This window comes from Lactuca serriola, chromosome 8, assembly GCF_051521515.1.
Source record: "Lactuca serriola cultivar US96UC23 chromosome 8, Lser_US96UC23_V15, whole genome shotgun sequence".
Lineage (NCBI taxonomy): Eukaryota > Viridiplantae > Streptophyta > Magnoliopsida > Asterales > Asteraceae > Lactuca > Lactuca serriola.
Window position 1 is genome coordinate 225,927,156 of NC_136415.1, and position 21,567 is coordinate 225,948,722.

Below are 21,567 nucleotides of genomic sequence, written 5' to 3' on the forward strand. Positions count from 1 at the left end.
TGGCGACTATGGAGTTAGCGCTTGTTGAGTAAACCTTGGCGACTATGGAGTTAGCACTTGTTAAGTGAACCTTGGTGACTATGGAGTTAGCACCTGATAGCTATGGATTTAGTACCTGATAGATAAATATTGGCAGCAATGGACTTCGTGCCAATTCCATAGGTAAATCCTTAGGAACGAATGAATGAAGGATAGTAGGTTCTTAGGATAAAACCTGAAGAAATAAAGAAGATAAAGGGGATGGGTAATTGGGTTGGTTGTTTGCTGATTAAATATAATAATTATATTATTGTGGGTTGAAAACCCTATATGCTCACCAGGCTCCCAAGCCTGACCCACTCAGTTTTCTTTGTACCACAGGTATCAATACGAAGTCATATTTCACTGAGGGATTAAAGGAGATGTAAATCATTAGTGTAAATAAATGTAAGTTCTGTTTATGCTTATGTGTCTGTATAGGAACATGACATCCCGAGATTTTGTTATATAATGAAAAATACTTTTCTTTAAGAAATGCTTTGATAAATTTTTATCATATTTTGTTTTGGGAACTAAATCTGCAACAGTTTTCTTTTAACGATTACTCTGATTTTAAAAACAAAGCATAAACAAATTGGTCTTTTCTGGCCGTGAAATTGGGGATGTCACAGTTGGTATCAGAACATTAGTTTAAGCAAACTAGGAATTTTGTAGGAAAGTTATAGACTTAAACTTAGAATGCTAAGTGAAGATTATGGGATGTGTTTATGTTATATTTTAGACACGAGCACTAGTTTATTTTTGGAAAGTTGCCTAAAATTCTTTTATGTGCTAAATGTTATATGTTGTCATATATGATATTATTTGTTCGGATCTATGGTCTGTTGCCGATCGGATCGGGAAACCTTATGTGTTTAGGATTATAAGCGTATGATTTAGAACTAGCATGTAAACGTTTCGTAGTGATAAGGATGATATATGTATCTATCATGAATGAGGATCTTAATTCACCTTATTCGGTGTATAGATCAAGAATGGCAAGAACTAGAAACGGAGTTGGAAACGAAAATGAGAGCATGAATCAACCACCAATGATTGAGCAAATACTTGTTGTAGCTGCAGCACCTGAGCCAATGACGATGGCTGGTGTATAACCGATGATGCAGGAGATATTGGATTGTCAAATGGAGGAGACCAGGCGGTTGCTTCGACAGAATCGTGAAGAACTGTCAACTCAAGTGGAAGAGCCCGAAGTAAATGGAGGGCATTCGGAAGGAGGGAACTACAGTGGGACCGTTGGTCAAGCCAACCCACCAATAGTTCGCCGAAATAACTAGGATGGAGGAAATGACGGACGTGGGTGCAAGTACAAGGATTTCATTGCATCCAAACCACCGTGTCTTTCTGGGAGCCCGACACCATTGCAAGTCATGGACTGGATCTCCAAGATGGAGACAATGGTTGAAAGTTATGAATGTAGCAACATACAGAAGACCGCTCTTGCAATTCCTCTATTAAAATCTGGAGTACTGAGCTGGTGGAAGTTACTGGCTGGTTCGATGCCCAAGGGGGAAGCTAGCAAGATGTCTTGGGAAGAGTTCGTGGTGCAACTGAAAATGCAATACTGCTCTGAGCAGGATCTTTTGGAAATCAACTATGAGTTCCAGAATCTGAAGAAGGGAAAATTGAGCGTCACTGAATACGCTACAAGCTTTATGGAGAAGATGAAGCTTATTACATACCTAATTCCAACTGAACTTTCCAAGGTTAACAAGTTTGTCAATGGATTACCAGCGGACTTTGGTCCGATAGACAAGAAAGCAACCACTCTGAAAGCCGCCATCTGGGCAGCCACGAATGCTGAGACCCAAATAAAAGAAAAGGGTCTGGAAAGAGCTGAAGTTGGAAAGAAATGGAAACGTGAAGGATCTTTAATAATCGACAAAGAATGCAAATTCTCGAAATCTGGGGGAAGAGATGAAGTTAAGTGGTGTGTGAAGTGGAAAAAGAAACACTTCAGGAAATGTAGCGAGGAGATGACTTGCTACTAATGTGGGAAGACAGGGCATTACGCCAAAAAGCGCGCACCTATCAAGAAGGTGTGCTACAAATGTAACGAAGAAGGGCACATTTCTAAAGACTGCCCAGAGAAAAACACACCTCCACAGCCAAGGGCGTTCCACATTCTCCTCGACGAAGCAGAAAACGATCGGAGGATTAAAAGATAAAGACTTCATACCTATATATAAAGTCAGTAGCAGGAAGTGTAGCCTATTAGAGGCATAGTATAGGGTGAACTTGAACCTTTTCGAAATCGTTTCAAGAAATAATATAAACCTTGGTTTTGTTATCTGATGTGTTGAATGATTATATGACTTATGTATGGTGACTTGGTTGACTGCGAGACAATACTTGGGACGAGTATGAGTAGGTGTGAATAGTAGTAGAGATCTATACTACTAGAAGCATAGGACTCACGCTTGGATCAGGGAAGGTCTCAAGGTTACTAAGAAGCTAGTGATTGGTCTCGTTTTATTCAAGTATGTCATTACCATTGTTTCAGTAATGACTAGTAAGATGGTTGTTATTCCGACCCTAGTGGTCATATCAAATTGAGTCCGAATACGATGAATTTGTTACATGAGAACCAAGTTCAATGTAACATCTGACGTAATTCAGAAGATTGGAATCATTTTACAAGTCCTATTTCGTTGATGATTCCGGGACGTAATCATCCTAAGGGGTGATAATTGTAATGCCCGTAGATCACGACTAGTCACTTTAGAGACGATAAGCATCAAAAATGACATTTTGATGAAAGATTATTTAGAAGGAGTAATCTTAACTAAGTTGTAGTATATGCCACAAGGTTTCCATGCATGTAAAGAACGCCAAAATCCAAGTAATAACGAAGAAGTTATGACCTGTCGAAATTTCACGACAGAACCGACACGACACAATGCGACGTAAATAGTGAAATTACGTTAGAGTGATATTTAGCCCTTGTGATCTAAACGAAATTTGTAGAGTTCATTAAACCGAGAGCGTGCATAAAAAGAATGCCCAAATCTAACTTCGTATGAGGAAGTTATGATTTTTCTAAGTTTCAGCTTAGCAGTATGCAGCCCGAAACTCAAATTGGAGATCGAGCGATTGTTGGTCGAAACAATCTAAACGAGAATCCAAGATCTCGTCGATAGTAGTCCAATGGTAAAAATATAGACGAAAACGAACGTCGGAGGAAGAAGTTATGAATTTTTAATGGACGTTTCCGGTCTCGGCTTGTTAAAAATATAATAATAAAAATAAAGTCAAAATTTGCCGAGGGAATTTAAATGAAAGTTGTATAGCTTAGTCACTCCTACGTGTGGATATAAAGAACGTCAAAAACGGAGCTCATATGTGAAAGTTACGCAAGTTTGAAGTCTGCTTAATCGAGTACGCCCAGCGTAATTTTGGAGTACGCCCAATGTACTCAGAACCGCCTCAGCTACGCATGCAATGACGTCACTCGAGTACATACGCATGCAATGAAGTCGCATACTCCCAACGTAAGGCTTAGTACGTCCAACGTAATCCCAGATTCAGCACCCTATAAATAGAATGCGAGGCTCACTTATTTCTTTGCACATTTTCTCTTCTCTCTCTCCCTTTTTGCCTCGATTTTCGTGCAAGAAAATCTCGAAGCCCCGGTATCATTCCCGAGCCCCGAAGCAAGTCCCGAAGCCCCGAAGATCCTGAGAAGTAAAATTCCCGAGCAGAAGCTCTGCCCGCGGGAAGCTAATTTTTGTGAAGATCTTCCAGATCTACCGAAGAATACTACTTCTACAAGTCGTAGTGCTGACCGATCATCTTCTGAGAAGGTGAGTGTGTAGTTACTTTCTTCTAACAAATAAATACGAAGTATTTGCTACGGAATACGCGCTATGTGTATATATATTATTTGTCTATTTGAGATGGGCGTAGAATTGAAATTTTATATAGGTGTTAAATGATTTAAATTGTGTAAGTGTTTATATCTACGAAAATGTTGGGTAGAAATGGGTAGATGGGATAGTTGGTGACTATGGAGTTAGCGCCTATTGTATAAACCTTGGCGACAATGTGACTTTGTGTCTATTTGATGAACCTTGGCGACTATGGAGTTAGCGCACGTTGAGTAAACTTTGGCGACTATGGAGTTAGCACTTGTTGATTAAACCTTGGTGACTATGGAGTTAGCGCTTGTTAAGTGAACCTTGGTGACTATGGAGTTAGCACCTGATAGCTATGGATTTAGTACTTGATAGATAAATTTTGGCAGCAATGGACTTCGTGCCAATTCGATAGGTAAATTCTTAGGAACGAATGAATGAAGGATAGTTGGTTCTTAGGGTAAAACCTTAAGAAATAAAGAAGTTAATGGGGATGGGTAATTGGGTTGGTTGTTTGCTGATTAAATATAATAATTATATCATTGTGCCTTGAAAACCCTATATGCTCACCAGGCTCCCAAGCCTGACCCACTCAGTTTTCTTTGTACCACAGGTATCAATACGAAGTCATATTTCACTGAGGGATTAAAGGAGATGTAAATCATTAGTGTAAATAAATGTAAGTTTTGTTTATGCTTATGTGTCTGTATCGGAACATGACATCTCGAGATTTTGTTATATAATGACAAATACTTTTCTTTAAGAAATGCTTTGATAAAATTTTATCATATTTTGTTTTGGGAACTAAATCCGCAATAGTTTTCTTTAAACGATTACTCTGATTTTAAAAACAAAGCATAAACAAATCGGTCTTTTCTGGCCGTGAAATTTGGGATGTCACATATTGGCTCAAGTAAACATTGATACTCTTATCATATCGTCCCACACAACAATAGCAAGCTAGATCTCAACATAACTGTTTTTTAACTAGATTTAAATTTAAATTATTATTTCAAATCTTTCTAATAATAATAAGTTTTTTTAAATCCTAGTCATTTTTCAATACTATTTTTAATCAGAATGTTTGTTTTCCTATATTCAACCCCCTACCCCACACTTAAATGATGCAATGTCCCTATTTCATGCTTAAATAATTAAAGAACATATAATTTAAAAGGAAGAATTTGAATAGACTCCCCTTGGGTAGTAGTGGCAAGATTGAATTCTGAAATTTGTGTGGTAAGCTTGGAATTCTTGTATAATGGCTGGAAACAATACTTATTGACTCTTCTCATGTGAATGCAAATGTGACAGATCGACATAAATTTAAGAACTATTATTTAATAGTGTTTTGAACCTCAAACATCATGGGAAAGCTATGTCACAACGTGGTATAGAGCTCGAAGTCGTAAATGGTCGCATATTTTAAAATTCCCATGACTTGGTCTAGGGACGCCATGTCGTGGTTCAATCAGATGCAGTCGTGATAAAATCATTTTCCACGACATGGTTATGATGGCCAAGTCGTGGTGTCTTCTCAGATCATCTTGCAAGCTCGCAGTAATGCACTGACGCTTTGTAATATTTAGGACCGTTCTCGATCTTCTCTTCTAGTAATTATTCTTCAAAATGATCTTCTCTTCATTTCGAACCCCACACTTATTCAAAAACACGGTCTTCACTTATGATCTTCAAAAATTTGCATGACTTTTTATCCATTTAGCTCCTTCACCGCTTTTCACGTATCTTCCTTTTCCACTACAAAATAAATTTAGAAGACTAGAGGAACACTAAAAATCAAAAGGAAAATGAAAATGCAAACTCTAAAAATCGAGTTGCCTCCCAAAAAGTGCTTCTTTTTGAGAAGTCATGTGATGTATTCCTTCCCACTTTACGTTGTTGTGGTTAAGAGTGGGATCTCCATTTTATCCCTTTTCTCATTCCATTTTCGTTTATAAGCTTGAACCCTTCTCTTGTATGCCCTTTTCAAATTCTCTTTCTTATTTTTATTGGCACTTTCCTCATGTTTGCGCTTTACCCCTTTTCCTTGCTTCTTTGCCTTGTTAATCTTCTTGTCATCTTCCTTAGGACCTTCCTTGTCTACCTCCATCGTGACCATAGTTGGCTCCTTCAATTCCCCACCCATGTCTTCATCAATTATCTCCACTTCTTCATACGAATCCTCTTCCACTTCGTAAATTTCTTTATCTTCTAGAACCTTAGGTATAGTAAAAGCGATCACCTCAAATGTCATAGGAATTAAGGCTCTTGATTTCAAATGTTTGGCATTTTGACCATGGGGCGCCTCCTAAACCTTCAACTCTTCCTCCATCATTTTTTTCAATTGCAACAAGCTCATCAAAATCTTCTTCCATAGCATCAATATTTGACAATTCATCTTTTGGCGATTCATGACTGATTTTTAGGACTCATCTCAAAGGTAATTGCTGCATCTTCCACACGAAGTGTGAGCTTTGAGTCGTGGATGTCAACTAATTCCCTTGTGGTACTCAAAAATGGTCTTCCTAAAACATTGGGAAGTTCTTCATCTTCCTTTATGTCAAGAACCACAAATTCGACTAGAAAAACAAATTTTGCCACCGTTACTAATAAGTCTTCGATGATTCCTCATGGGTATGTGGTCGAGTGATCTGCCATTTGAATGGTCATCCTTGTGTCTTGGAGCTTTGGTAATCCGAGCTTTTGGTAGAAAGAGTATGGCATGAGGTTAATGCTTTCCCCCGAATCGGCTAAAGAATTAATAGAAGTAGAGTTACCAAATTTAAAAGGCAAGGTGAGTTCACCTGGATCTCCGATCCTGATTGGTAATCCATTAAAAATTATGGTTGAACACAACTCATTAAGAACTATTGTTGAGGATTTTTCCAACTCCTTCTGATTAGTCATCACATCTTTTGCAAACTTTGGAAGTTTAGTCATCGATTTGAGGAATCGGGAATTAATCGACAGTGAGAGCACTTGTTCCATAAATTTCCTTTGCTTGGGCTCCAGAGAATACTAGATTACTCGAGAAGGGAATGGAAAAGGAGGCTGATACGAATGAAAAGACGAAATTTTTTCATCCTCTCGAGACCACGATGTGGTGAATCATCAGAGAACAATTCACTTTTTGAACTTTTTGCTTCAGGCTTCTCTTATTCCAAACACAACTTAGGTTATATTGTAGCTGTTTCATAGGTCATTATTGGCTCATAATGAACCTCTTCTTCGGTGTAGATCGCAACGACATGAGATTGTGACTTTGGGTCTTGATTTTTCGGTGGTAATCTTTCATTGACAAGTGTAGCTAGTTACCCAAGTAAAGTTTCTAAATTATTAGTGAAAGCTTGTTGATTTATCACATTGAAATCAGTAGTATTATGTCTCATTTTAGATGCTTCCATAAGTCTATGCAGTACCGACTCAAAATCCATCTTTTTTTTTCGGGTGGTGGTTGCTCTTTTTGATAGAAGCCTCTACCGGTTTGTCTATACTTTTCATCGTTTTGTTTCTCGTACTCTTCATATGGAAACCACTCCTTCTTGGGCTTCCTCCAGTCTTCAACATACTTGTCACCACTTGAGTAGAACACTTGTGCCTTCTTATTCCCATTTTCATCCAATTCACAATCCTTAGTCAAATGTGGACCACTACAATTATCACTCCCAACTATTATTGCATGGATCCTTGGTTTAGCTATGATTGCAACCAAATTCTCGTTCCCTCCATCTCCTTTTCCTCTTGTAACATCGTCTCGTGGGTTGAGGTACTCACGTGAGTGCTTTGCAAATTCTTCAATTAATTGTTTTATAGTTTTCGGCTCCTTCTTCGTCATTAGCCCTTGTGAGTGAAGAAGTTTTCTAGTGGTTACATTTACCTTATCATAGAAGATGGAAACTTCTTTTTGAACGTTAAGATCATGTTGACGAAAACTTCTAAGCAACTCCTTATATCTCTCCCATGCTTCACATAATGATTCTCCAACCTCTTGTTGAAAGTTAGCAATTTTCTTTTTAAGCTTTGAAATCTTTGAAGTTGGACTAAATTGCTCAATAAAATCATCATAAAGGGTTTCCCATGTAGTAATGGATCCGGGTGGAAGAGACTTCAACCAAACTTTATGTTCACTAGTAAAATTCAACGGAAGCATCCTTAGTAACACTGGTAAAATTCATACTCTTTCCCAGCGAAAGGTATGTCCTTAATGTGACCTTTGATCTTAAATCTTCTCTCAACTAGTATCTCGGGTGGTACTAGACCAGGTCCATGTTCTTCACATATCCTCTTCTTGTAATCGCCAATCGCATTCTCATAATGTTCGTTGTCTCTTCAACCTCGCTTTTTATCGCTAAATCGTCTTATGTACTTTCTTTGGTACATGTTTTTGGATCATATCCTAGTTCTTTCTTACTTGGAGTCTTCTCAAATAGTTCGAATTTGTTGGATTTGAAAGTATTTCTTGATTCACCCTTCTTGTCTTTGTTCTTGTGGAAAGTGGATTATATATCTTCTAGTGGAGTAAAATTTGGGGTTTTAGATCCTCGGGTCATAAATCACTAATACAAAACAAAAACAAAACAAAAATGCATAAAAGGAATAAAAATCACTAAACTAATAAGTTAACTGAAGCGAGACCACGACGTGGTGAAAATAACCACGACGTGGTTGTACCTCGGAGAGAAAAGAAAAATTAACTAGGTGCAGAAAAGTAACTTCTTGTGATTCTTACCCCACAAAAAGGATCGAATGAATAAAAGAAATTAAACTATAAACCAAATAAATTGTTCCCCAGCAACAGTGCCAAAACTTGATATGCACAAAAGTACCTATTAGTCTTTAATTTATAACCTAACAAACTCTTAATAATTATGCACCTATAGGCAGTGTACCTAGTCAGATTATAGTTTAGCTTAGGTAAGTCGGATGTCGATCACAGGGAATGAAATTCAATTAAATAAATTAACTACTTCTAACTTAAACTATGAAACAACTACGATTAGGGGTTTTTTTATTGATTTTTTAAGATCAGAATAACTTAATATCACCTAACAAGTAAGAAAGAAATGAAAACAATGTAACTTCAAGAATTAAAAGAATACTTCTGCCTAAATCTGATTTCACTTTAACCTATGGTTAATTTCTAATGGATAGATTATATTGATTACCAATTTACTAGCTATTTTGATCAAATATCTAGGCCTACCAATTTATGAATGACAAAGCAATGATCACGCACAAGTGAAACACCAAATTGATAATAGCACAATTAGACTATGAATGATATTAGTTACTCTCTTATGATCAAGTTAAGCAACCAAGCACTAATTAAGACTAATTATGATGTCTAACATAACTAAAGTTACTAGGTTTAATTACTTAAACTAAGATATGATTAATCCTAGCTCTAACTATTTAATGATAATAAATAACTAGGAGATAGATTCATGCAATTAATATGATCAATTAACACATAAAACCTAATTTATAAGCAATATAAACTAGAACTAAACATGCTAGGGTTTATAAATATCAAACACAAGTAAAATCAAATATAATAATCCAATATCGTAATCAACACATATGGATCAAGTTCATCTTCACCAAATAGAAATAAAAGGTGGTTAGCCTCTCTTTGCAGCAGAAAAATACAATAGATCTAAGTAAAATATGCTAGACATGAGTATAATAAGCAAACCAACTCGATCGATGTTGAATTTTTCTAAATCTTCTTCAATCCTTGAGCTTCACTTGAAATTTGATCTTATTCTGGGTTTCTAATGGTTTTTAATCGCAATTCACCTCAGAAAGTTGAATGCGTGCCCTTAATTTTGACCTAGTGTCTGAGTTTTTATAATTGTATCAATCTAATCACCACGTCATGGTGACTGTCACCACGACGTGGTCTTCGAGTAAATCTCATGTCTGCCAAATCAGCCTGATGCGTAGCGAATATTCCACCCGCCACGTCATGTTCATATCACCACGACATGGTCTCCAGTCATCTTCTTTTCTTCTTTTGTTTTAGCTCCTGTTTCATGCTTCCATCTCCTCGTATGCTCCTTTTTTTCCCGAGCAAGTCTTCATCGCGCAAAACATATTTTAAATATAATAAGTATCTTTTGTTCCATATTTAGCATACTTGTATCTAAAAGTATTAGAAATATGCATTAAATATGTAGTTAATTATGTACATACCAACTACGATCCGTATCTCTTGCTCAAAATGATGTATGCGACAAAGGGATGACTGATTACTTACCTGATACACCAATTGTAGCTTTGTGCTTTTAAGGAACATGATGTTTGTAACAAAGGGATGGCTGATTACTTACCTGATGCATCAATTGTAGCTTTGAGCTTTTGGGGAATTAAGTTAGGGTGCAAAGTCACGCTTGGATGTAGAATGTTAGGCTTACCTTCTTGTATGTGTAAATAGGTTGAGTCTTTTCCTATAATTAGGAAGTGAGTGACTCCCATTATGCAAGGAACCATTTGGAGTGTTAGGCTAGAGAGAGAATTTGTACAAAACCCACTTTGTATGTTCTTTCTAGATCTAATATGAGCTTAACAATATTTATTTACTCCATGTGTTCTTGAGTTCGTATGATGATTCACTAGATATTTTCTTATTTCACACATTCCATCATAAACAACACCACTACAATTGGAATTAGAGATGGTTTTCTTGATTAGATCAAGAATTGACCATGGTGGCATTGTGGATTTGGTGATTCTTCTTTTTGATATTTGATCTTCGTGTTTTAGAGTGTTTGGATTCTAGAAATCGAATTCATCTTTGATTCTATTCATAATTCGATTTTCTTCACTAGAATTCAAGTGATTTTTGATTTCTCTCTCTAGAAAACCCATTCACAATCACTTTCTCTCTCTATAAAAACTCAAGATCTTATCGATTGATCAAATATGGTGGACTTGCCATATGATTCTTGGGTTGTGATCGTTGACGATGTCAAATACAAAGTCAACGAAAATCAATTTTATGGGTTATTGTTAAGCGTGTTGATTTCATGGAGTAATCAAGTTTCTTATGGAGGTTTTAAGGATGATCATGGAAGCTTGATATTTCAATCACTTTTTAGGATTGAATGGTTGGCTGAAATTGCCTTGTCCATGTTAGTCCTTAGTAGAATTCAAAAGGAAGGAAAAGAAAGAGATTAGTTTAATAAGAAATACATTTCTCTTATTGAAAACCCGAATGATCTTCTTGCTCTTAAGTTTGTTGAAGTTCAAGACTATGGAGTTCACTGTGATGTTCTTGATGTTCATGATAAGAAGATTCAAGTTGATTCTCATGAAGATGAAAAAGTTTTTTGCTCCATTGGAGTTCAAACCAATGATATTTTGTGTTCTTGTGATTTGTTTGAAGGAATGATTCCTTATCGGAAGTCGGTGATCCAAGAAATTCACAAGTATCAAACTCCAAAAGATTTGATTCAAACTTTCAAAGTTGAAGTCGTCAATAATGAAGGTGTCCTTGAAATCAAATCTGCAACATGCAAAAAGATGAGAAAGAAAAAGAAGAAGATGATTAAACGAACAAGTGGGTTTATTCACAAAAATCGTCAAATGTTGTTGTGCATCCAAAATTCATGAATCAAATTTGGGTTCCAAAGCTACAATCTCCAAATGTTGCATTAAATTTGAAGTCAAAATCCGAATGTGTTGGTGGTTCTTTTGAAGATGTTCTTGGATTGTTGAAGAACACGAAGAACGAGTTGTATATCACGCATAATGGGTGGTAGAATATTCAAATCAGAGATTTTCTCGTTCCAACAAAAGAACCAATATCTTCTAAATTTGATTCGTTCGTTGAAAGTGGAACTCGGTTCGTCAAAAAGGTATCACAAATTCTCAAATGGATTCCAAAACATTCTTGATTACGATTCATTCTTTATGTTTTTCGTTTTTGATCGATTTGTCTCATTGGATCGAATTCATTTCAACCCCGTTGATTGATCCAATTATTTTTATTTAGATCAAAATTCCAAAAATCAAAATCATTTTATCAAATTCGAAATTCACTGTTCATCATTCTTTTATTTTGAAATTCATTGTTCATTGTTTAATCCAAGCCCATTCCTAATAATTATTTGATCCGATATTGTTGATTCAAAGTCAAATTGTTGAACTCGTCATGTTGGGATCATGATGTTGCATCTTGGGCTCATTCCTTTTAGCCTAGTTTTGTAACCGGTTTGGGCTTGTCCAACCGTGCATTATTTTATTCTAGGGTTTTAGTATTTAAGGTGCATGCATGCATCCTTTGTTAGGAACGCTTTTGATAATTCTCATTATAGTATTGTAAACCCTAGCTTGCCTCTACAGTGGAAGTTCTTAATCGAGCTCTGGTGAGGCATGACTATGTTTGAATCATAAGCCTTATATTGATTCTATATTGTGTTCATTGTCCTGTTTGATTTAATAGTTTGTTCTTCATTGATTTACTTGTGAAAGATCTAAATGATCAAGAGATTATATCTCATCAATTGGTATCAGAGCAGGAGGCTGTGTAATTCATATACATCTCTTTTTTCGAAGAAGTTATTAGGGTTTTTCGCGTTGATTGATATTAATTGAGCCGTCATTCCTCATTGGTGTATCTCATTAATTGTTGATCTTTCCCTAACGATAAATTACAAGTCTGATCTTAAACAGTTTATCAATCAAACATCTTCACAATGTCTATGGACGATTCACAATCCAATCCGATCAATATATCTAATAACATTGGATCAACAACAAGGATTCCAATCCTATATACTCAGGATTATGAAGTCTGGACGCACCACTTCGAAGATTATTGTAACATCCCGAAATTCAGATAAAGCTATTTAACCCTTCTCCCTTTCCAAGTTGTCAAGTTAAGTCCTTTAAGTATATGTTACGCTTGTGAGTACGCTGCGCGTGCTCGCACGCTTATTTTGGACGCGGAGTTGCCTGGGTCCGCTGGGTGTACCCAGGTTACACCGGGCGTAATATGTCCAGATGTAAACCCTGATTTGGGGCTTGAGCACTATAAAAGGAATGCTATAGCTGCAACCTCATCCTCCATTCCAGAGAGAAAAACCCTAATAGAGACAGTGCCTTCGTTTTTAGCAAGTGTGTTGGTGTTCTAAGCTTCTAGTGTCATTTCAAGGTGGTGGAAGGAAAGTAGAGGTCATTTTGGAGGCTAGAAGCTTGTGGGAAATAGTAGATATGAGCTTTTCAGAGGTTGGAGGTTCTTCTTGAGCTAAAATGCTCAAACCTTGCCTTGTTATTTGAGTTATGTGCTTCTTGGACCAATTTCTAGGGTTTTTGGTCCCAAGATGGAGACTTTATGAGCAAATGGTCTCTATTGACCAAGATCTATCATATTTCTGGTCTATAAGTGTTGTATGTTCATAAAAATGCAAACTTGGACGTAAAGATGGAGCCATGCATGCAATCTAGACGTTTGGAGGGAAAAGGAAAGAGGTTTGAGGGTGTAGGGACCTTTACAGCCATGCAAAGGCTTAATGGTTCCGACTTTATGGATTAAGTGGTTGTAAGAGAGTCAGATCTGGAAGTTGAAGGAGTGTCTTAATCGTTTAAGACCAAAATCTAGGAAATGACTGAACTGGGACTTACACTGGGCGTAACTCCCAGTACGCGCAGCGTAATGGGTTGAAGCCCCGATTGTGGTTCGCTGGCGTACGCCCCGTGTACAGAGAAGGTACGCGCCGCGTACTGCCTTCTGTTGAATTTCGTTGACTTGTAGGGTTTTGGTCAACCTTTGGACTTTTGGGTTAGGGAGGGTTAAAATGGTCTTTTACCCTTCTATGGAAATTATAGAGTGGGTTTAATCTAGCCTTTGAGAGCCGTTATTTCTTTGTGAGTATTGTTATGTGTTTAGGCAGGGGCTAGATCAGTCTGATCGAGTACGAGACTATCCGAGATACCGAGGTGAGTCTTCTCACTATACTGTACCTGGAAGGGTACCTATGTGTGACCAGAAGGTCTTGTATGCTATGAGATGTATGTGTTATATGTTATGTGATATGTATGTGTTATGTATGTTATGTATGGTATGGACAGGAAGGTCAAGATGATATGGACCGGAAGTTCAAGAAGGTATGGACCGGAACGTCGATACGGGTAGGACCGGAACATCTATCGGAGTTCGGGACGGAAGTTCCCTGAGACACTCGGATCGGAAGATCCCATAGAGTTATTGCCTGGAAAGGCGTATGTGTGGTATGTGGTATTCTGGGGAACTCACTAAGCATTTATGCTTACATTGTTGTGTGATGTGTTTCAGGTACTAGTGACGACCGCGGGAAGGTGCCGGCATGATCAGTACACAGACGAGGAGTTTTACATGTTATGATCTTGGGATGTAATGTTATGGGTTGGTATGTGATACAATGATATTTTTATAACTATTATGAATGAAAGAATGTTTTTAATAAGTGAAAAATTGTTTCGAAATTTTATGTCGTTACAAGTTGGTATCAAAGCCTTGGTTTGAGGGATTCGGGTGCATCTTTGGATGAATCTGAAGTCAAACTGAGGATTTGAGAAAGTTTTCATAAAATAAACAATTTTTCTAAAAGAGTAAAAGGTTTTGAAGAAGACAGAACGGAGCAGTGTGTGTACGATCAGCCAGCGCCCGAACGATGGTTTCCCAAAATACCCTTACACTATGTGTTATGAGATATGTTATGATATGATATGCATGCTAGAGTTAGCTAGGTATTCATATTAGGACTAGAGTGGCCTGATTTTGTGATGCCTTAGCCTAAGAAGGATTGTGCTGCTATGTGATGCTTGAGAGCGAGTAGGTAGCAGTGAGGGTTGATAAGAGGTCTACCGAAGGGTAGCCTATGCCAGTGAGATATAGAGTACTTTTGATCTGGGATCCATGAAGGAGGACTTAGGGTGAATACTGATGTGGTGTAGTAAGAATCCTTTGGGTACTAAGGAACAAGTAGGGTCAAGGGTAGCGCCCGTACTACCGAAGACACCAGAGTAGTGCGCACTTTAAGTAAGAATCCTTTGGGTACTAAGGAACAAGTAGGGTCAAGTTATCGAGTGCGAGCATGCTCGAGCGAGTCTTTGATATTATTATGTTATATTTCAGAGACATCATGGTTGGGACGCGCCACAGACCTGAGGCGGGTGGTGTGAGTGATGAGGAGCTTCGACAGATGATCCACGATGAGGTGGCGACAGCGATTAGGGCCAAGATTCCGGAGATGTTTGGTCCACACTAATTGACACTTTCGATGAGCGGTACGCTGCGGTGACTGAGGTTGCTGCTGCTGCAGCTACCACAGCTGTGGTTGCTGCCAGGCCTCAGGGAGGTGACTCGTTGTTGTTTCGGGAGTTCAGCAACACGAAGCCACCCGAGTTTGATTGGACGTAGGATCCAATCGCTGCGATGAAAAGGATTGCTAATATTGATGGATGCTTCTATACGTGTTCATGTACGGAGCATCTGAGGGTTCGGTTCATGTTGAACCAGCTTCGCTTGGGAGCGAAGGACTGGTGGAAGTTCGTGACGGCAAGCTTCACAGTTGTAGAGATTTCTGAGGTGACCTGGGAGAGGTTCACCACCATGTTCAGAGATGAGTATGTTCCCCCGGTGGAGAGGGAACGGTTGGTTCAGGTGTTCTTGACCCTCAAGCAGGGTACTGATTCAGTTACTGTGATTACCAGGAAGTTTCATGAGAGGGCGATGTGTTGCCCTGAGCAGGCACGTATGAGCCGGTATTTGGGCATTCCGAGGAGAGACATTCGGGAGTTCGTGTAGAACTTGACGTACTGGACATTTGCTGAGCTCCAGGAAAATGCCCGGAAGAAGGAGATTGAGTTGGAGACTCAGGCCAAGGAGGAGGCCGAGTCTCAGAGGATGGATCGGTGGCCGGCTCAGTCTCAGCCGGCGGCCACGCGGACCAAGTCCGCTTATTTGAGGACTGGAGGCCAGAAGGGCCGCACTTGTGGCAAGTGTGGCAAGGGACATGATGGGGTCTGTCGATCGAGTGCTTTCCTCAAATGTGGCAAGGAGGGGCATATCGCCAAGGATTGTCCCAAGGGATTTATGGTTTGCTTTCATTGCAAAAAGACTGGCCATCGGAAGGCCGAGTGTCCGCAGTTGCATCAGGGGACAGCACAGGGATCTGCGCCTGCTGCTAGGGTTACCGAGGTTCGGCCAGTGAAGGCCGAGGCACCGAAGCCTCGTGGGAGAGCTTTCCAGTTGACAGTGGAGGAGGTCCATGCAGCGCCTGATGTTGTGGCTGGTACGTATTCTTTATTTATTTTTGTTGAGTTCAGATATTGTGCTTATATGATGATGTGCGTAGATACTTTTCTTGTGAATTTTGTACCTGCTTTGGTGTTATTTGACTCGGGTCCGAGTCAGTTATTTGTTTCCTTGACATTTGGTCAGCACATTAGTATCAGATGAGAGGCGTTGAGTCGACCTCTGTGAGTTTCTATAGCTGACAAGCGAGCGATGTATGCTAAGGATGTGATTCGAGGATGTATACTTGAGATCTTCAGTGTGGAGTTCCCGATAGATCTGATCCCGATTTCTATGGGGGACGTATGTGTTATAGTGGGCATGGATTGGTTGAGCCGATTTGGAGCTGTTATAGATTGCGAGCGTCAGTTGGTGACGATACGAGACCCTAGTGGGGGAGTACTTACGGTGTACGGCGAGGGTACCCGGTGCGGGTCAACGTTTTGTCCGGCTGCCAGGGTGAGACAGAGTTTGCAGCTGGGCTGCAGCGGGTTCGTAGCCTATGTGATGGACAAGCGAGTGGTCGCTGGGAGGCCGAGTTTGATTGATAAGGTTCCGATAGTGTGTGAGTTCCCGGGTGTTTTTCCTGAAGAATTGTCGAGCGTGCCTCCCGAGAGGCAAGTGGAGTTCCGTATCGATTTAATTCCGGGAGCAGCGCCTATCGCAAGGCGCCTTATCGCCTTGCGCTGCCAGAGACGCAGGAATTATCCTCGCAGCTTCAGGAGCTGCTGGGGAAGGGGTTTATTCGACCGAGTAGCTCGCCATGGGGAGCGCCGATCCTTTTTGTCAAGAAAAAAGATGGTTCACACCGGATGTGCATTGATTACCAGGATTTGAACAAGTTGACGGTCAAGAACCGTTATCTGTTACCGAGGATCGATGATCTGTTCGATCAGTTGCATGGGGCGTCTTGGTTCTCCAAGATAGGGCGTCTTGTTACCGAGGTCGGGTTATCATCAGATGAGGGTTCGGGATGAAGATATCCAAAAGATGGCATTCAGACCTCGTTATGGGCATTACGCGTTCGTGGTGATGCCTTTTGGGCTCACCAATGCACCAGCAGCGTTCATGGATCTCATGAACAGGGTGTGCAGGCTGATGCTGGATCGGTCGGTGATCGTGTTCATTGATGATATTTTGGTGTATTCGAGATCTAGAGAGCAGAATGAGGAGCATTTGAGGGAGATCCTTGGAGTTCTGAGATCGGAGAGGCTTTATGCCAAATTCTCCAGCTGCGAGTCCTGGTTACGAGAGGTCCAGTTCTTAGGGCATCTCGTCAACCAGAATGGGATTTTGGTCGATCCGGCCATGATTGAGGCGGTCATGAGGTGGGAGGTGCTGAGATCGCCCACCGAGGTCAGGAGCTTTCTAGGATTGGCTGGCTATTATCGGAGATTTATCAGAGATTTCTCCAATATTGCCGTGCCACTCACCAGGTTGACCCGGAAGGGTGTTTCTTTTTCATGGGGTCCGGAGCAACATACCTCGTTTGAGACACTTCGCCATAGATTGTGCGAAACCCCGGTGCTAGCCCTCCTGGAAGGGATGGAGGATTTTGTGGTGTATTGTGACGCATCAATATCGGGGTTGGGTGCAGTACTTATGTAGAGGGGGCATGTGATAGCTTATGCATCAAGGCAGCAGAAGCCTCATGATACGAGGTATCCTACCCATGATTTGGAATTGGGGGCTGTGGTGTTCGCCCTCAAGATCTGGCGACACTATTTGTATAAGGTTCGGTGTACCATCTACACGGACCACAAGAGTTTGAAGTATTTGATGGATCAGCCCAATCTAAATATGCGCCAAAGGAGGTGGCTGGATGTGGTAAAGGATTGTGATTGTGAGATCCTGTACCACCCGGGCAAGGCTAATATCGTAGCTGATGCCTTGAGCCGTAGGGCGGAGAGCTCCCCGATTCGTGATATTTGTATGCGGTTGACAGTGACGACTCCGGTGTTGGACACCATTCGGGAGGCCCAGGCGGAGGCTGTGAGACTAGAGAACCGCAAAAGGGAGAGAGTGATTGGTCAGGTGCCGGAGTTCGTTACCGATAGTCGCGGGCTGATGACCTCTCAGGGTCAAATTTGGGTGCGATATGCAAGCGGAGCGCGCACCACTTTGATGGAGGAGGCGCATAGATCGAGATTTTCTATACATCCCGGGGCCACTAAGATGTATTTGGATTTGAAAAAGGAGTATTGGGGGCCATGTATGAAGAGGGATGTAGCATGGTTTGTTGAGACGTGCTTAACCTGTCGCAGGGTTAAAGCCGAGCACCAGCGACCGCATGGCATGATGCAGCCACTGGAGGTTCCCCAATGGAAGTGGGAACAAATTTCTATGGATTTCATCACCATGTTGCCGAGAACCGCAAGGGGTGTTGACGCAATTTGGGTGATCGTCGACCGGATGACGAAGAGCGCTCACTTTCTTGCTATCAGTGAGAGCTTTTCTGCTGAGAGGCTAGCAGAGTTGTATGCGAGAGAGGTGGTATCGCAGCATAGGGTACCTTTCTATATATTATTGGATCGTGATTTACGTTTTACTTCCAGGTTCTGGAAGACGTTCCACAAGGAGTTGGGCACGAGGCTATATTTCAGTACCGCTTACCACCCACAGACGGACGGACAGAGTGAGCGGACGATTCAGACACTCAAAGACATGCTTCGGGCATGTGTGTTGGACTTCCGAGGGAGTTGGGACATGTATCTGCCTTTGGCTGAGTTTTCCTATAACAATAGTGTCACACCCCCAAAACCGATGAACGGCGTAAACGTTCTGGGGTGGAAGACGTCATGTACATTATCATAACAATGCAAAGTAGTAAACAAGCAATAACATCATCCATTTCATTAATAATTTAATTTCATACAAGTGTGTTCTGTCAAGTTATATAGACACCAAAAATTATATACATCAAAATAAAAGAGGAGTCTTGAACTAGCTCCTTCTTCTCAAAACCTGGCACCTGTACCTGTCTACTGGTGACCTGAGAATACAAGTTATTTTGAAAGCGAGTATCAGCTTTAACGATGGTGAGATCATAAGTATATTAGTGTCTGTGTTTGTATGAAAGCATTTGTTAGATGTTTGTAAGGTGTGATGTATAAGTTTTCTGAAGTTTGTATTTGTTTGAACTCTCCTAGAAAACCCTATGTTTTCTACTAAAAGTAGCCTTCTACCAAGGCATCTAGTATTCTGTGTGTGTGTCTCATGTAAGAGTGTGTACTTTCCCGAATCCAACTATCATTAACCAAAAATATAGTTTTTTTACATTATCGTGCATCGTGTGCATGTTCACGAAGTGAATGTAATGGGAAAAATATTATAGTGTCGTAGTGTTGTATTAAGTAACTACTGCTGTACTAACTACCTTAAGCAATTGTAAATTTTAAGGTAACATGTGATCGGCCTGTATCTTGCTACCGACTCAATAGTAAAACGACAATGTAAGATGCCGTAGAAATGACGTTTGGCACCCGTAGACTTGCAAGTCCTACTATAGCGAGCAGCAAGGTGTAGGATAGTCAATCCAGTATAGATCTATACACAAACTCTTACACTCCCCAATTAAGGAGATTCTGGTACAAAAACATTCACGGAAGGTAGTGTGATGCCCTGTTTAATGGCTCACATAAATGTGTTAATGTATATGTAATGTATATGTTTGCTAGCTGTATTGTGACTTCTCTCTCTGTCTAGCGTGTATGTTTGTTTCTCGACATAGTGTCTATTGTTTGTTTCTGGTCATAGTGTTAACATGTTTGTATACCCTTGCTACCAAAGGGCATTGTATCTTTTGACTCATGTATGAACTAACTCATTGTAGGTTTCATTGTTCTATTAATAGTATTAGTATCTTCCTAAACTACTCCTATAGTAGTTTACTAGGAATGTATGATCATGTTTGTGTACCCTTGCTACCCAAAGGTATAGAACTGATTGAAGGAACTTTTATGACTATGTAAGTATACATGATATACAACTAATATTTAAACGACCTTCGGAGGGATAACCAATGCCCTAAAGCCACATCCAAACAAGGAAAAGGAATTAAAGCGAGCTGGAATTCCTAAGTCTTTTAAACATTTCTTATATAACTATACATACATAGACATGCATTTGACAATATATAAGTTTTTAACTTGTATCCCCCCATAAAAGCATTTAAAAACATTTAAACCATTGATTAAGGGGTTTGAACTCACCTGTAGTGAGTGGTTTGGATGAAAGTGTCGGATAGGCTGCTATGTGTCAAGCTGAGACTTGAACACACATGCAGATCCTATTTAACATATAATGATACATATATGAATATCATTAGTGTTTAAAACAACTAATTATTGAATTGGACCACCTTAGGGACTAGTAAACACTTATATTGAAGTGTTACAACCATATATGATTGTATGAAGGGGGTATATGGCTTTGCAAGGGAGTTTATGGCCGAAATACACACTATATGTGTGTGTGCGGCCAGGTGTGCGGCCATACATGGCGTGTGCGGTTGGGTGTGCGGCCATACATGGTGTGTGCGGCCTAACACCTAGTGTTCTTGGTGTTCTTGGCTAAATATGTTACCTTGTATGAAGATCCTCAAGGAGATTTGGATAATACTTGAGAGGATTTTCGGGTCCTAGCTTTGTTGAAGTGTAGAAAAGTGTTCCAAATGGCTAAGTGTTGAATATATAGGAGGGAGTGTGCGGTTGGGATGGGTGTGTGGCCGCACACTCTTGTGTGCGGCCGCACACACCTTGTGTTGGTGTGATTGGCTCAAATGCAAGGCGATACACCCACAATACTTATCCCACGGCTGAAATGCAAGGCGATACACCCACAATACTTATATCGATCTCGTCGAATGGAATTACAAGAGTCTCATCGGACAGACACTTTTTCAAGTTCGAGACCTGGAAAGTAGAATGTACGTTACTGAGTTCGTTCGGTAAGTTTAGTTTGTAAGCTACACGGCCGATTCTTGCGAGAATCTCAAAAGGCCCAATGTACCTTGGATTTAGCTTTCCACACTTTCTGAAGCTTATCAAGCCCTTCCAGGGTGAGACCTTCAATAGAACACGGTCACCCACCTGAAATTCCAACGGTTTCCTACGTTTATCAGCGTAGCTTTTCTGTCGGTCTCTGGAGGCTTTCAATCATTCGCGGATCTGAACGATCTTCTCCGTCATTTCCCGTATGATTTCCAGACCTGTGAGAGTGCTGTCAGGAACTCATCCTTTAGCTAACTGGGTATCACCCACCTCAGCCCAGTATAGAGGGTATCTGCACTTTCGGCCATAGAGGGCCTCGAATGGAACAGCCTTTATGCTCGTGTGATAATTGTTGTTGTAGGAAAATTCGACAAGGGGTAAATGAGTATCTCATGCTTTCCCA

The 21,567-nt window shown here is 40.2% G+C and overlaps 1 non-coding gene across 1 annotated transcript; it reads left to right on the top strand.

The window, feature by feature from the left end:
• The first annotated feature begins 7,807 nt into the window (after positions 1-7,807).
• Positions 7,808-7,914, top strand: LOC145071542 (small nucleolar RNA R71). The gene has a single exon (XR_013690551.1). It is a non-coding gene; the product is annotated as a small nucleolar RNA R71 (small nucleolar RNA).
• Positions 7,915-21,567: the final 13,653 nt, after the last annotated feature.